At 45.3% G+C, this 10737-nt stretch overlaps 1 pseudogene; it reads left to right on the top strand.

Annotated features, from left to right (window-relative positions):
* Nucleotides 1-284: 284 nt before the first annotated feature.
* LOC117693261 (putative sperm motility kinase W pseudogene) lies at nucleotides 285-10192 on the top strand (annotated as a pseudogene).
* The last annotated feature ends 545 nt before the right edge of the window (nucleotides 10193-10737 follow it).

A 10737-nucleotide genomic window follows, 5' to 3' on the forward strand; every position in this document is an offset into this window, starting at 1 on the left:
AGACCACAGCAAGCTTATGTCTAACAATGTCAGAGTAGATTTTTTTCCAGTTGCTATGTCAGGGTGTGACAGGTTGGATCATGGAGGTATTTGTGCAGAGAGAGGTGTATCCCATGGAATCTGAAAGTTCTCTCCAACTCCTAGGCACCATCCCTGACAAATCAGGAAAGTTTAATGATGAGAAGATGCATAATTGAATAGAGCAATAAAGCATGAAAAGGGGTGGGAAGCAAGGAATAAATTGTATAAAGTTCAGTCAGGAGCCATCTAGGAAACCTAGCTTTATGATCAGCAACTCCAGAAAGAACCAACTCAGGAGTCACTATATGGTTCTTTTTCCTATTGGCCAGGGTGTGTTTGGCACTGTGAATCTCATCTGCTACAGAAAAACTCAGGACATGGTGACCATAAAAACTGTAGAGATCATCACGAAGCACATCAGGCAGATCCTGTCAGAAACTTCCACATTGGGTACACTACACCATTGTAACATCATTGCCACCTTCACGTTGGGGTAACATCAAATCGGTCCATCTAGTTACTGAGTGTGCTCCAGGAGGAAACTTCTTTGACCTGATAATGGAGGATGGCCCACTACAGGAGGAAGAGACAAAGAAAATATTTGGGCAGATAGTGTCAGCTATAAAGTACTCCCACAGCCTTGACATTGTACATCAAATCATGAAACCTCAGCATATCTTCAGAGATGCAGAGGGTAATGTGAAGATGATAGACATTAGCCTATCCACCAAGCCCAGACCTGGCACATTACTGAAAGAGCAGTGTGGAACACAGGCCTTTTATGTCCCAGAGCTTGTACTACGGGAGCCATACAATGGTGAGGCAGCAGATGTATGGAGTCTTGGCGTGCTACTCTCATTTATCACCACTGGGTACCACCCTTTTAGAGGAAGCATGCCTAAAGGGATAGAGGAAAACATTGCCACAGGGACCTATGACATTCCAAGTCACATCTCTGGGCACCTTGAAAACCTAATTCAGCAAATGCTCAGTTTCCCCAGAGACTAGGCCTTCCATTGAAGACATTGAGAAACATCCATTCTCATAACATTTCATGTGAATATCTCACCTGACACCTACCCAGATTCCAGTAGTATAGAATTCTTTTTGGCATGGGATTTAAAACCAATAAGATCTCAGAATCCCAAAGCAAACATATGATAAATTGTTGGGGGCATACATGATTTTAAAAGAGCAGGCATGGGAGAGGCTTGAGCATGGATCTACCACTTCAGTTAAGCTTGTGGATCCCTGCCCTCCACCATCCCATTACCAGCACATCCCTCTATCTCTGGTCTTCCACTAAAGAAAAGGGCCAGTGAGCCCAGCTTTGGCCTCCTCTACATTCCGCCATCAGGAGAGCATAGCCCTGTTGCCCTGACACTCTGAGGACACAAGGTGGCAAGACGTGCTTCCATGCCTGACATTGCTTTACATTGTCCCAAGAAGAAGAGCAGAGATACTGCTTGTGACCTCCATTCTGGAGCTGTGGATGCCCCTTGTGTCTCCAGCAGCATATCAGAAGAGGGAAGGCCCCTGCCACCTGAGGTAGACTCACAGTGAAACCTCATCACCCCCTCAGAATATTGGGTACTTCAAGAGGCTATGCAAGAGAATCAGGGTTTGCCTATCAAGACTCTGTTGTTTCCTGAGGGCTCCAAACACAAAAACCCACTTATATCTTCCAAGAAATGGCTCCACTGAAATAGAGGCCAAACCCAATCAACAGGTAAACTGTTGTGGTCTGAATTTTATTTTCTCTGTCTTTATTCATGTCTTTTCATAGGTAAAATCAAAATGTATACATTTCTGGGTTCTCATGGGATGGTCAGTTGTATTTCTACCCCATCTGGATTAAAGTCTGCTACTTGGCATACTACCTCAAGAAGAAATCCCGCTGGACCAAGCCTAGGTGGTATCTGATGCAAATAAACAGCAGTAATCAGCTAGAGACTGTGGGTATAGCCAGGGTGAAAAGGCGACTTGTACAGCTGTTGTCAGTTGGGAACAAGTTTATAGAAACCCTTGACTTGGTGACCTAGTGCCTGTCAGAGTGACCATGGTCAAAGCAACAAGGTACCACCTCAATGGCGCCCTAAAATTCTATTGGACAAGCAGTGTGTGCTGAGCCCTGTGAAGTCTGACATTGCTGCTTGGATGGCTTCATGGGAAGCTGAGGTAGACACCTAGTTCCTGTGCATCCTGGATGCTCTTTCTAGAGGAGATGGTTGCAGTGTCACCAGAATCTCCACAGTGGCATTCAGAGCCTGGTCATATAGCACCATGCTGGTCTTTTAAGTCACCTCCTATCCAGTACAGACCAGCTGGCAGAGAATCATCACTGCCACCCGGCTCAAGGCAACAAATCCTCACACTGACTGTCCCGGGAAAGTAACTACTGGCCTTCTTGGCTATCCTTTTCTCCCATCATTTGACCTGCTACCAACAAGGAGAAATCTGCTCCCTGTGAGGCCTGCAGAGGCCTGCTCAAGAGCAAGCAAGGAGCAGTGATTGGAAGTTTTCTTCCACAACTCTGTTCTTTAAGGTTTATGTATGCATTCAGCACATGTGCAGTCTTGGGCAGCTCCTGTGCAGGCACAGGACATCGTGAGTGACACCATGTCAGCATGCCACCCTTGTGCATATGTAGGATGTGCCTTCATGGCCTCCCATACTAACCAAACTTCCATAGGTGTCATTCTGAAGCTCAAGCAGCATCTGAACTAGCCATCTTCCTGAGAGACCACCCTGGGTAGCTTCTTAAATTTTATGCAGTTGACAGCAGGAGTCTTGGTAGTCATAGCAATTGTGAGAGCTCCAGGTGCCTCCAGGATCTGATCCAGCACCAAGTACCAGGAGTGTTCAAGCCCTGGACTTTGGAGACTTCTCTGTACAGTGACAGTGTAGTTAGTCTTTGTACTTGGCCGAAGGACCACACACAGAGGTTCAAGAATCGCAGACAGTCAGAGTACTGCCAATGTGAGGATCAGTCAGCCTGTGTGGCCTGCTTCTCTGTGAAAGAGTGGGAGCAGGCACAACAGCACAACTGGTCCTTGCTTCTCTCCCTTACCCTATTCCTCCTATCTCTGATCATGATGAAGACATGCCGTTCCAATAGTCAGAATTGAATCCTGTACCATAACTCAGGGGATTCAGTTGAAGAGAAGAACTGGACCTCTCTGTTCCACATGTCTGTATGGACTTTCAGGATGGACAGTCTCTGGAAGATCCTGTGTCAGCTGCAGGATGTCCTGGGAAGCTGTGCTGTCCACATTTATGGCAGAAGCACTTGAGCTTGACACTGCCCTCAACACTGATATGATGATTCTCCTGTCTCTATATGAACACACACAGCCTGCCACAACAGTGTGCACTATGAGAACACTAAGGACAAGAGGACTATGGCAGTAGGATGCTGGATGCAACAAGATTGAGACACCTTGTAATGCTGACAAAAGAAGCTCAGGCCTCAAATGAGGTGGACTTCAAGTGTGAGAGCTGAGTGTTACTCGTGGATTTGAGTAAACACCAACACCCAGGAATCCAGGATACTTGGTTGGTGAATGCTTCTGTCCACAGTGGGAGAGTGGTAAGTCATGGGATGCACTCACCCTGTGAAGATGCACAGAAAACAAAATAGTCTTGTCTCTCTGGACATAAGGGCTCAAATGAGCAAAACAGCATCATGGGCTTCTTCATTTGTGAAAGGGGATGAGGATGGGGACAGACAATGTATATATCCTGACTACTTGAAAGTCATGCTGTTTTAGAGGGAATCTCAGGTGCTTGAATCATTGTGAAAAATGCTGTCTGCCAGTGCCAGAATCCTCCTGAGAGTAGAATTATAGAAGATTGAGGGCATGCATATATCCTGACCTCTTGAAGTTCACCCAATTTGCCAGAGAACGTCTAAGGCCTTAATCACTGTGAAACATGCTGTCTTCCAGTACCAGAATCCTTCCTGAGAGCAAAATACACCACCAAACCACCAGAACCCTAAAGTAATGATGAGTAAGGTGTCAGGTGTTCTGGTGTCCTATAACACCTTCAGGAACCCTGAGGTTCACCTCCTCCTGTACTCAAATGTAGCCCATATTGGTGCAGATCACTCCAGGGCAACTGTCACTTTTCCAGAATTCTTGCAGACAGGAAAGTTAAGGAGGCCTCTTCTTCCCTGCTGTCTTGGTCTTCTCAGGAAGCTTGAAAACTTAAGTCCTTGAAGATTTTTTAACCTGCCCTGAACTCTCTGCTAATCCAGAGTTCCAGGACTCTCCATGTCTGAGGAATGAGAAGACCACAGACATTTCCAATTCTGATCCCCTATAACCAAGCTTCCAGTGCTCGAAAGCAGAGTGGACTGAGATTTCAGAGGCCTCTCCATGAATGCTGTCCATAATCACGCTCTGGGGGAGTTCAGTGTGGGAGAATGTGCATTACCTTTGATGGAGTCTGGGGTTTGGGTAATGAAGTGTGCCCTCATCAGGGCCAGAAGACACATGAGGAGTGCTAGAGTAGATACAGAAGACATGGTGTCAAGATGTGGAGCCCAAGGCCATGGGAGGCTACTGAGAAATCTAACGCCTGTATGAGTGAACATGGACATGAACAGGGTGGGTGGACATGGTCCCCTTCACTGCAGTCTGCAGTGTGGTCACCATTTCCTACAGAAGCTCATATTCTGGTAGACTATCCTCAAAAAGGCTACTCTGCCCCTCAAGCTCATGTGATAATTGCCATGTCTCAATAGAGGCACACCAAGCCTGGTCTTACAAGATGCTATTGTCAGTGAGGTGACTATAAAGAAAGGAGGACTGTGACAGTGAGAGGCAGCATGCAAAACTGATGGGAGGCCAAGCTGTGCCTGGAAGCTACATGGTGCAACCTCTGATCCTCTCTTCAGACCTTCATTCTATGCAGGTATCTTCCTAGTGACAGCCCTGTCACCTGTCACCTGTCACCAAAAGACATCAACCTCTCCCTGACTCACTCTCAGCATCACTTCTCAGTCTTGAGACTTGAAGGGCCTAGAGGACGGCCTCTACAGATCAGTCAGTGGGTGTCTCCATGACAACTGCCACTGAATTTCCTTAGGATTGTGCTTTGTGGGATGTCTGACAGAGGTGGACTCCCAGTTCTCGTCCTGTAGCCTTTTCTCACTTCCTCATCTGTACCTGCTCCCTCCAACGGTAGCACCATGGAAGCCATTCTTCCCTTCAGAGGGCTGACTTCATTCTTATCCACAAGGAGTTAGGGTGAAGATTGGCTCTGAGATGTCACCCCAGCTTCCAGAATGTCTTGGTGAAGTGGTGTCATCTGTGCTTTAGTCAGCTGCCATTCTATAAGCATAGTGATGTGCAAAGTCCTCACTATGCAGGATCCCAGGATCATTGGTGTGATGGACAAGTTCTGCACATGGAGCTGACACTCTGGCAGAGTCCAGGCATTCAGGAAGACAAAGATGGTGATGTAAGTCCACATCAAAACAGGTAAAGATGTAGTGAAAGTGAGAGTTTCCATCCCTGAGAAGAACATCTCTGCTGGGATGAGCCTGGGCAAAAAGAAGGCATGAGACAGAGGGCCACAAGAGCAGCCATGGGACTCACTGTAAATGACTTGACCTGAGGAGTGCCTGTGACAATCGGAATTTTATGGATACCCTAAAGGAAATTTATTATAATTCATCTTTTGGTGAACTGGTGTTCTCCACTCAGATCTCAGGCCTTGGGCGTGTTGGGTGTCGCAACATACCAAAGTGCTGAGGGTATACTCCTCTTATGATGGTGATGGGAATGTCAGAAGATGAGACCATCCTGATAGAGGGACAATTTTAGAATCTCAGAAACAAGAGGCCATGTTTCAGCATGGGGCTCCACCATTCATAACACATGCATTTTGAGTTTCTAAGCAGGTAATAAGTACAGATGAAAACTGTCACCATGAGTATTCCTGGACCTTGGTTTTTCCTCAGCAATTTAACATGCTTTCTCTCCCATGCAACTACTCAGTCTCCTTGGGCACAAATCCTGTCACTGTCCAGCATTTTTCTTTTCTGTGAAAATAAGACACTGAGTGGCACTGGTAGGAGGAGCTACCTGAATCATCTGTTCTCTGACCTTCGTTCACTGTTGTCTCTTCAGCAGGGATGCTGCTCACTAATTTTCTCTCAGTTGAATGCTGGCACCAGGGAAGCAAGCAGAGTATCAGAGGCTTGTCTCTTAATATGATTGGTACTTCCTGGAAGGTCATTAATGAAGGGATGTGCAGGGTCTCTGAAAAGTCCTCTTTGCTGTCATCTGACACATGGCATGCACTGACCAAGGTCCCTCTGACCCTTGACAGAACTCAGTGAAGGCAATTCATACATTATGACTGGACATCGGACATTCAGAGGGAGTGAGGCAGTGTGCTCCTAGTCCCACTGAGCATGAATTAGGACATTCAGTCTGATAACTTTTACTGACTAAGGAAATCACCAGATATCTTCCACTGTTGCCCCTGGATTGTTTTAGAATCAGCACAATTATCTGAAACAAACCCTATTTAATTTCATTTCCACCACAGTGACTTGACCCTTCCATGCCCACATGTGAAAAAGAGAGAAGGGGGCTGGGAGGGACAGAGAAAGAGAATATGCCAGAGAATGCCTGTATTCAAATGTTTGTGTGTGATTTCGTATGTGAATCTTAGGACAGGAAAAGCAAGAGTGGGCAAGTTCTAAGAGACGAAAAAGAGATATTGCTGGCAAGAAGAGGGAGGCATAGTATGTAATATATATGACACTACATCAGAGTGAGGAAACAGTTGTGCTTGGCAGGAAACATACATATGACGGTAACAAAAGAGAACAGGCCACTGGGAAGAGGATAAAAATATGACATAATCCATGCACAAGTACATACACACAAGCTTGCATGCACACACACAAGCACAACCATAATGAAGCACATTTATTCCAATTGATTCTCAAATGAATATCTAAAATACGACATAATTTTTTTTTAAAAATTGAGGACTAAACCAGAACAAGGAGATAATGAGGATAGATATCTGAGCCTAAAAACCCATATTACATCCCCAGATCACAAAAGAAATCTTATCAGGTAGCAAACACTGTAAACTCTACAGCAAAGCATGAGATAGAGACAGGAGAATTGCCTAAAGTCTCCAAGGCCAGCTAGACTAATATATTACCTATCAAAAAACCAGCAGAGACTGTAGAACAACAAGGTGAAAGGAAAGAACTTACCTTCAAACATTTTTCTCTGAACACATGTGACCCTTATGGTGAGTGCCCAGCACACCAACCCAAGTACACACACTAAGAAATGCACATGTGCACACAGATATACACACAACCACAGACATGGAAGCAAAGGTAATTAAAGATTAAATGTTAATATAAAATTTTACTCATCAGAAAACTAGTGTTTGTGAAGGATTGGTGGTTTTGACAGGGAAAAGTGACCTACAGGGGATTTGGGTTTCTTCAGGCACAGCTACAATTTTGAAAATTTCCTGGAATCCATGTTTCCAATGCATGAAATATCATTCCAATGGATTTTCAATTCCAAACACATGTTAAAAATGGCCAAAGTTCTATTCTATGAATTCCTGAGTTGTATGGGATAAAAAATTTAATAAATTCATTAATCAATTATAAAAATATTAAAATAGAGCTTTTGTTAAATGTGGGAAATAGAAAAAAACAAACAAAACTAAGACCCAGCTCATGTGGATATAATTTGGTGCCTCAACTCACTAGCCTACTCCATGGATTGGATCTGGACTGTTTCCACTGGTTTGATAAGTTCTGACTAACAGGAGAGCTGCCAGTTTATCTGTTTCTCTTCTCTGACTACTTGGAAGCCTACAAAGTCAATGACTTAAGAACACACCTGCTTGGGTGTTGTTGCTGATACAGGCCTTAATTCCAGTAGTCAGGAAGCAAAGGCAAGTGAAACTCTGGGAGTTTGAGAGCAGCCTGGTCTACAGAGTGAGTTCCAGAATACCCAGGACTACACAGAGAACCCCTGTTTCAAAAGAAAACAAAAATAACCAAGCAGTCCTTTGAGAGGTTAGGGAGATGGTATAGGTCACTAAGGACATCTCCAGAGGGCCACTTGGCTTACAATTATATCCTGATCTGGTGAGGAAATACAGCAGGAAAGACACACGGAAAGTGAAGCTGGAAACAGCTGGAATCACTAAGTATGCCTATGGCTAACAGGGATCTCGGGTTGAAATTGGTACAGCACAGTAGGAGGACTAAGCTAGACTGGGTGGGAGGTGTCTGTTCATGAGCAGTATCAGACTGTAAACATCCAAGGGGGAAATCATAGTTACTAGAACTTGCACTTACTGATAAGTCATTCATCAACAATCAGGATTGGACTCCAAAGCAAAACTTTGCCATTGCTCTTCACCCTGAAACATAAGAGTAAAGTCCTTGCCAATTATGAATGAGACAACTGGTCTCTGAGTCCTAGTTGAACCAAGTCCATGTCAAAATAGACTGCCTCAGGAATTCACCCATTCAACTTTCTCATGGTCCCTATACCAAAGCAAGTCAGGGATCATTTCACTGACAGGAGTGAGTACCAGTCAGGGCCTCTCTCTGCCTAGGGCATTCTGTAGCAGTCAATTCAGAGCCATAAGCTTCTCTCAGACCTGTGCCAGACAGATCCACTCCACCTTGTGAACACTGAGTTCCAGCCTGCAATCCCCCAGGCCCTGACTTCTGCTTCAAATAGGTCCTGACAGCAACAAGGAACAGCCAGCTGCTTCTGACACTTAGACATTCTACCTGATTTCCTGCCTGTGGTGGCATTTCACCTGTTCTTAGCACTGCCCTTTTCATTTGTATGGTGCCCAAGTGTCCCAGTCAACTTGTCAACAACATAGAGTAGAAGAAATCTTAAAGGGGCAAATATTATTGAAAGAATGCCTGCATCACATAGCCTACAGGAAAGATGTGCAGAGATTCTTTATTGGTGACTGCTATGGGAGTGTGCTATCTCACTGTGGGATGTGCCACTACTGGGCAGCATGTCATGTGAAGGAAAATAAGGTCAGCATTGCAGTCAGCAACCTTCCTCTGTAGTCTCTCTTTCACTTCCTATTTTCAAGTTCATGCCTTGTTTGAGTTTCTGCCTTGACTTTGCTTCAAAGATGGTCAAGGATCAGGATACATGAGCCACATAAACCTTTTGTGTCCCATGTCAGTTTTGGTCTTAGTGTTTGACACATGGATGCAAAGTAACCTACAACAGAGTTGTCTTTATTTGTACACTGGTCCTCAACAGGCAGTGGATGTTCCAAGGCAGAATATAAAGAAGGAAGGGAGGCTGATAGACCCGCCCCTTTGGCGAAAGGGGATTGGTGGGCAGAACTTTGGGGGATGGGCAACCTCTAACTGCCACAAGCTGTTTAACTTACATTAACTACACCACTGCCCAAGATGAGGTTACTCAGATATGTAGGCTTTATCTCAACATGACATTTCTCCCTTTGAGGCAGGATAGACTCAAGACAGGGCTTCTCTGTGTAGCCCTGGCTGTCCTGGAACTCCCTGCGTAGATCAGGCTGGCAGGGAACTCAGAGATCCACCTGACTCTGCCTCCCAAGTACAGGAATTAAAGGTGTGCACCTCCACTACAGGGCTTCCTAATGGCATCTCTAACAGTTCAACTACCAAATGTGCAGAGCCCAGTGACCATCCACGGCCACCAGGCACAGCCATACTGGTAGATGGGACTCAGGCCTTTTGGCCTAAGGGAGCAATGTTCAGGTGGACAGGAGGACTTCATTTCACACATTCTACACAGCAGGGTGATGGTCATCCCAAAGCCATCTTTTCTAAGATGTTAAGAGCAACTGCCAGCTTCCTTAGGCCCTATGCCCTTAATAGACAGCATGGAGATCCATAACCCTTGGATTTAAGGGAAGTGGGTAGGGAATCAGCCAAGTGTGGACCCTCTCCAGAGTTAAATCATAATGTCTCTCCATATTCTGTGCCTAGGACCAACCTAATGCCCACCCTAGTTTGAACACTGAAGAGGCAGTATTTAGGCTGCAGTTGACCTGGCCCATGAAACAGGTCCTGATCTGGATAAAAGTCACCGAGAATGCCCTTGGGAAAGAATATGAAGGTGGCCAGAAGAAGCAGATCTAGGGGTTTTCTTTCCCTTTCCTGAAGGCTGTCTACAAAGCTGAAATAGGACTCTTGAGACATTCTTGTGCCCAATTTTTTGTATAATGGAAACTAAGTACCAAAGACTAAAACTTTACTAACAGCCTAAACAGAAGCTGGCTTCTGTGCCAGGTGTCACCATATTATTCAAGGCATACAGGGGTCATAACACTAGGTGTTTTGCCTAGAAATTCTGTTGTAAGGTCTAGTGAAAGAATGATGGCATTTATGTACCATTCTGCCACCCAGAATGACAGTTGTGAGACTCTTCTAGTGTCCAAAGCTTTGCTTGATGCACAGCACAGTGCCTCTGAGAGTGTGCTATGGCTGTCCAACTGAGGACAGGCGTGTCTGAATGGTCCAGCTTTCACATTCTGCTCTGTCAGAGGACATATCCAATCACAGACCTAGGACAGTCACAGTGAACTCAGAAACTTGTGGAAAGAAAGGACAGTCCTCAGTACTGCAGGGTGAAGATACAGCCAGGTGCAAGGAACACATCAAGGACGTGTGTCCTGTGACTATGG

This window comes from Arvicanthis niloticus, chromosome 21, assembly GCF_011762505.2.
Source record: "Arvicanthis niloticus isolate mArvNil1 chromosome 21, mArvNil1.pat.X, whole genome shotgun sequence".
NCBI lineage: Eukaryota > Metazoa > Chordata > Mammalia > Rodentia > Muridae > Arvicanthis > Arvicanthis niloticus.